Source organism: Octopus bimaculoides, chromosome 11 (assembly GCF_046866305.1).
Source record: "Octopus bimaculoides isolate indiv1 chromosome 11, ASM4686630v1, whole genome shotgun sequence".
NCBI classification, from domain to species: Eukaryota; Metazoa; Mollusca; class Cephalopoda; order Octopoda; family Octopodidae; genus Octopus; species Octopus bimaculoides.
Window position 1 is genome coordinate 1997382 of NC_142938.1, and position 7581 is coordinate 2004962.

Here is a 7581-nt window from a genome sequence, read left to right on the forward strand (position 1 = left end):
GTGCGAACTCTCCCGACGTCTGTGTGTCTGTAATAATATATCATTCTCTATTGTGCATCTGTGTGTCTGCATTTTGCATAGGTGTGCGTACCTGTGTGCTTGTAGTTGCTTTCAAATGCGTGTGCATCTGTGTGTGTTGTGCATGAGTATGTATACGTATGCCCTGTGATCACGTGGATATACTCGCGTGCATGGTCGTGTGCGAATGTGTCTGCAAATGTGGGTGAACTATACGTACATACATACATACATACATACATACATATATATATATATATATATATATATATATATATATATATATATATATATATATATATACATACACACACTCACACACAAAGATTAGACCGAAATAATACAAAAGTGTACTCTTTTATGTTAACCAACATAAGTCGTTCACATTGCTTACATTGGTTGAGTATCTCTGCCTCTCTACAAAAGACTCTACTTAGTATAATCTGCACCACCAACGACCTAACTCGTGAATCCCCCTTTTCCAAGACTTCAGCCATGTACTGCTGTAACTGCTTCGTCATGCCCACTTCCACCCCTTCTGATCATTGTCCACGAAATCTACTCTTTACTGGACAAAACAGTGAGAAGTCGTGGGTGCCAGATCCGGGCATCTGTACAACAGATAAACTTCATCTGTACAGCAGATGAAGTTCGTTGGCCAACCCAATTTGATAATTGTCTGATTTTTGATAACTGCCAGGAATGTGTATGATTACACATTCTCATGGTCAATATGTATCGTTTTCGGTTTCTTGTTTGGTCGCTTCCTCTTAACGGCTTCTCTAAGAATTTTAAGGGTCTCAATCTACCACTCGCTGTTCCCAGGACAGCCAGCCTCTCCCATAAAAAGCCGTCACCATGATCTTCTGTGTCGATCACTAACTCTTGGAAGTCTAAGACTTTAGAAAAGTGATGTGACACAAATCTAAGAACTGATCTTTTGTTTCCGGATCTTAAAGTTACGGCCACGTTTCATCCTCTATCATCACAATAGAACAACGTGCGTCTTCATTGACTTCAAACGCTTCCGTTAAATCATAGCAAACGTCTATCTTTCTTTCTTTCCTTCTTTCTTTTAAATCGGGTATTAACTGCCGTGGTACCCACTAAGCAAATTCTGTCCGATATTCAAGTCTACCACCATCTTCTGTAATGCATTTTGATCGCGAATCAGTTGTGTAGCAAACTCGTGGATTCTGACTCGTTTATCCTCACCAATTACTTCTTCCACTCTCGGGGTTCCTTTTAGTGGTCGCAGTTGGTGACCTCCCACTGCGTCGTTTGTCATCATTGCTGGTTCTCCACTTCTTTAAACTTCATCCATTTATTCACCACGCTTTTGTCACTGGTGTCATCTCCGTAAATAACATGTTGCTTTCTGTAGGTATCGAGCAAAATCCCAAATTTCATTTAATTTGCTTTGTAGGAGCAACTGTTTTGTCGAAGAAGTATCTTGTCGTGAATTGCTTGAAATATGGAGTAGAAAAACAGCCGACAACTGATGAAGGGCTGTTCTTTATGTTGCTTGTCTTGTTTTCCATTTGTTTCTTTCGTTGTTTGCAAAAAGTGTTCGTATTCCGTATATTGTTCAAAACAGCTTGATTTGTATTCCGTGCTGCTTAAAGTTAGTTTCAAAGCCCCTAACGGAGCCTTACCAGAGGCCAGTGAAAATCCGAATCTCAGCAAAACTTGGGGCCTTCAAGAGGAGGGGTTTTGATATAAAAGGGTACAAGTCGACGATGTCAACCTGGGTGAATTTGCAGGATGAATTATACACGGTACTACGGAACCAGTCGATCACAGCTGCATTGGAATCCCATTGAATCAACCCTGTAGCCCTTCTGATGTTGGGGTTGATAGTTTCAGATCCCCACTGGCCTGAGGAAAGGCTCCGTTATATATGCGCGCAGGCATATAGATGCGAAACTGATGATCGGTTATGTGAAACTCTGAGTAACAGTTTGTGAAGTGTTTGTCGGCTTTCATAAAAAAAATATAGATAGATAGATAGATAGATAGATAGATAGATAGATAGATATCCACACGTATAGAGATTCTTTCACTTACATAAACACATACAAATATCCAGCGATATATAAATATATGCATATACATACATGCCTACATCCAAATACATACATCCATACTCACATTTACAAACCCGTATACACTCATATATACAAACATACATACATACATACATACATATATATATGGGAGAATATACAAAAAATAACAACAGACGAGGACAGGTGGTGTAAATAACAAAAGTATATATTAGTATGACACTCGGGAATACGGAAAGTCTTTGACGTTTCGAGCTACGCTCTTCAACAGAAAGAATACGGAGACAAGGAGAAAAACACGGAGAAAAAAAATTGAATAGTGTTCAGTCATATATGTGAAACTCAGAGTAACGGTTTTTTTGTTATATTTCTGCTGCTTTTAAATAAAGTATATATATATATATATATATATATTTATATATATATATATATATATATATACACACATGCACACACATAATGAGGCACACACCATATAATTACAGATAGACAGACACACACATATATAAATACACACATACATGTATATATATACATATATATAAATACACACACATACATGTCATGTATATATATACACACACTTACATATAAATACTCATATATACATGCATATATACATATACACACATATATGCAAATATACACAGACATGTATATACATGCACATATATATAAATGCACACACGTGTATATATATAGACACAGACATATAAATACACACACACATACATAGTTACGACATTTTTTTATTTATTTTTATTCCTTCCTTGCCATTCTATTTTCATGTTTAAAAACATGGCGTAGAGTTTCTTGGGTGAAGGAGGGGGGAAAAGGAATGGCGTGCGGTGTGTAATGCAGAAGGAGAAATAGGTGCGATGAGAGATGGCGGCGGCGTCGGTATTGGTGGTGGTGGTGGTGGTGGTGGTGTGACGATAGTTACGACGATTGTGGGAGGGCGTGTATATTTTGGAATAAGGATGATGTGGTGGTGGGGGGGTCGGAGCGAAGGGGGAAGGGGTGTAGAATGTGGAGTGTGTATTTGTGTGACGGGTTGCGTGGCGGTGAGGTCGGGGGGGGAAGAGGTACTGTGGTGGCGGTGGGGTCGTGGGGGGGCGGAAGGGAACGGAAGTGATTTGATATGTTCTGGAACGGAACACAGCGACAAATTATGAAGTTCCATTTTCGGTTTTAAGGGAGAGAAAGAGAGGGGGGAGTGGCGGGAAGAGGAAAGAGGCCGATGCTGTAACGGGTGGCACACTGGTGGGGTGGTAGTGGCGGCGTGGTGGGGGTGGCTGTAAGGGGATCACGGATAATAGTTGGCACTTACATTATTTTCGTAGATTTTTATTATCGTTGTTATTATTATTATTATTATTATTATTATTATTATTATTATTAGTTATGTTTTTAATTAACATCTTCTTTATAGTGAAGAGAAGAGGAACAGAAATAACAAAATAAAAACAGCACGAAACAAAGTGTCTGATATGTCAAAACAGAAACACACACACACACACTCACACACTCACACACACACACACACACACACACACACACACACATGCACATGGCTATATAAACTTACACACGTAAACACATAACCACCACCACCACCACCACCATATACAAAATATACACAAATACACACACAATCCAACAAAACCACACACACACACACACACACACACACACAAGGAAGAACTTCTACGTGATCACTGAGGCTGCTAGAAATAATAGCCAAATCACTCTCAAATCACATCTTATTGTATTAAAAGGAACTCGTTAGATGATGCGGTTCTGGGTTCTCTGCATATGGAAAAGGATGGGATGGTCATGGCTGAATTTTGAACAAGTCTATGCTCAATCAGAGTTGGCCTAGGGCTAAACAACCTCAACGACTGACATGCACACAACAGCACAACATGAGCGCACGCATACACACACACACACACATACACATACACAAATGCGCACGCGCATACATGCGCGCGTGTGAAACAAGCAATATTTGTAAGACAAACATACAAAGAAAACAACAAAAACAACGATTAGTTTTATCTTTACAATTGATGCTAGTAAAGTTTCTTTAATCCTTTGCCCTTGAGGCAAATAACGAGGCAACTGTTTTTGGTAACAGAAGTCTCCCATTTGTCATGGCTTGCGTTCGATTGTTACGCAGGAAACAACTTCGAAACTGGAATGGAACCGGTGACAATCGAAATCTTTAACACAACCAAGTAATTTTAGAAACATCCGGGCATCTGAATAAAAATGGAACGCTTATAAAATTGCAGTCGTCATCATCATCATCATCATCATCATCATCATCATCATCATCATCATCATCATCATCATCGTCGTCGTCGTATGTATGCATGTATGTAGTGTATGTTTTTTTTTCGTTGTTGTTGTCTGTGTTTGTCCTACCACCACCCCTGACAACCGGTGTCAGTGTGTCAACGTCCCAATAACTTCACGTTTCAGTAAACGAGATCGATGGGATAAGAACCAGGCTTTAAAAATTAAGAACTGGGGTCGATTCATTCGACTAAAGACTCTTGAAGGTGGTGCCCCAGCATGGCCGCAGTCTAATGACTGCAGCAAGTAGAAGATAATCGGAGAGCTGTGCTCCTGTCCACGGCTGAAAACGTACGGCTGACAGCTTTGCAAAGGTAGCTACACATTCGTACCACACCAAACGCCATATAAATAGGATACTCATAGATTATCCGGTATCATCTACAAGAGACACCATACCACATAGATAACTAGATCGGATTATACTATATCTACGTCTATAGTATATTTGATATCAAGTTCTGTTTGGCAGATATTGTTACACACTGTTCCGCTTATTTGGTATTCTTTTAATCCTTGCGACGAATTGTTTCTTTAATCCCAAAGACAGCTGCCACGCGTGAGGATAAGATCTCGTGTTCTTCTTTATTGTCACGTGATGTTCAATCTGTAAGTGTGGTTTCGGTTGTTGTCAAAGCTCTATGCTGTTAAAAACGTCGCACAAGAACTTCTGTAACATTTCATTACCGACCCTGTTACTCGTTTATTGCCTTACCTCCTACATCACCAGATTCCTGCACAGCACACACAAGAACTCTGTGTGTGCGCGTGTGTGTGTATGTGTGTATGTGTGTGTGTGTGTGTGTGTGTGTGTGTGTGTGTGTGTGACTTTGTGATTACTCACACAATCTAAATGTTTGCAATGACAATAGACTGCGTGTGCACGTATATATATATGAGTGTGTGTGTGTATGTATGTATGTATATGCGTGAGTATGCGTTTTTGAATGTGTGTATATTGCATTACATCTCTCTCTCTCTCTCTCTCTCTCTCTCTCTCTCTCTCTCTCTCTCTCTCTCTCTCTCTCTGTCTATCTATACACAAATGCATACATACATACATACATAACATAACATACATACATACATACATAACATACATACATACACACACATATTCATACATGTACATATATGTGAATTTGTATATATCTATATATGTGTATATAACAATGTTTTATATATATAAAGGTATATATATCTTCTTTTATTCTTTTATTTGTTTCAGTCATTTGACTGCGGCCGTGCTGGAGCGCCGCCTTTAGTTGAGTAAATCGACGCCCATTACTTATTCTTTGTAAGCCTAATACTGATTCTATTTCGGAACATCGGTAATATTCGGATCAAAGGGACTATCGTCATTCTAAACTGAATCCATCCATCAGAAATAACCGCAAATGGCACGACGTGGACTGGTTGTTATGAAAATACTAGTCTACTTTCGTCGCAACCTCCTCCCATGTACCTGATACCATATTCTTACCATCCGCCACCTTATCAGGAAAACTAGTTCTACCCTCAAAACATCACTTCTGTTTACTTCTTTTCGATTTGTTTTCCTGCGTTCTGCTTTTGTCCAGCCAGGTTGTTTGTTGAGATTCTCTGCAAGGTAAATGCAAATTTCAAACAAATGTCATTATGATTTTGAATAAAAGGTTTCTTCAAAGAATGTAATCAGAATAAACAGTTATTTAACAAGGCTGGTAGATGTCGACATTAATGTTGGAAATGGTAGACTTCGTGGTAAAATTGATTAATAGATTCCCGCGTCAAGCATACGTCTATTCCCGCCTACAGATTGCGTATGTATATGTATTTGTATGTTTTTACATAGACACGTGCATATGATATATAGATATATGTCTATTTAATTGACTATATTTATATATGTCTGTATAGATGTATATCTGTATGAATGGATATCTGTCTGTCTGTGTGTCTGTCTGTTATGGTTGCATTTTAGCCTATAGCCAACCAGTGTAAACAACAACAGCAACAACTATATGAATAATCTCGCTGTGTTCACTTTTGTACACATTGAAACCTGAGACCTGTTCTCTCTCTCCCTCTCTCCCTCTCTCTCTTTCTCTCTCTCTCTCTCTCTCTCTCTCTCTCTCTCTCTCTCTAGATATATATGTATGTATGTATATATATGTATATATATGTGTGTGTGTGTATTTCTCTTGCGTTCTTTTCTTCTCTGATTCTGTATTTATCTCTCTTTATTAACGTATGTCGATTAATCTATTTAACTTTCTGTCTATTTATCTATCTAGAAGACAACAGCATCTGCAAAAACAACAAGTGAGGAAGCAGGGGAAAAGAAAGAAAATTCCAAGACTGTTTCCCCCTCCCCCACATCACACACACCTCACACAAATAACAAGCCATCAGCACCAACAAAAACAGCAACACAACCACTCACACAAGCACACACAGACGCTCACAATTTGCCCCTACCCCCTTCCGATTCCTCAGAACCTTCGTCGGAAGATGAAAGTAATGAGGAATGGCAAATAGCCCAGAAAGGAAGGAGGAAGAGGAGCAAGAAAAGAAAAGCAAACACAAACAAAGCAGGGAGATACACAACTCCCGAAAACACTCCAGACACCAACACAAGCACACACAACTACAACACAAGCAACAAAACCCCAAAAGCAAGTACACACACAATGCTCACTGCCATCAACACAAAAAACTCAGAGTTGATGGAATACATCAACACAAAAACAAACATAACAAACGAAGACATAAAAACCAGCAACCACCCATACACAACACCGCCAGAACACATCAAAATACTACACATAACACCAACCCTGCACCACACACTAAAATCTATTTTTCCAAAGGCAGTTGGCAAATGCCAAAAATACCTGGCGAAAAAACTATATAGTGATCTCCTCGAAGAAAACCCGAAGGAGGAGACACAAAAACTCTCAAACGGTAAGTGACTCTCTTTATAAAACTTTAACACTCAAATCAAAATGATGCTCAAGATTGGTTGTGTAAATGCGCGTGGCTTGGGGTCCCCTTGGAAACAAGGGTACCTCCTAAATGACATAAAGTCACATAAACTAGAAATCATAGCCATAAGCGAGACCAGACTCCATGATACGCGGGCCCTATCGTCCAT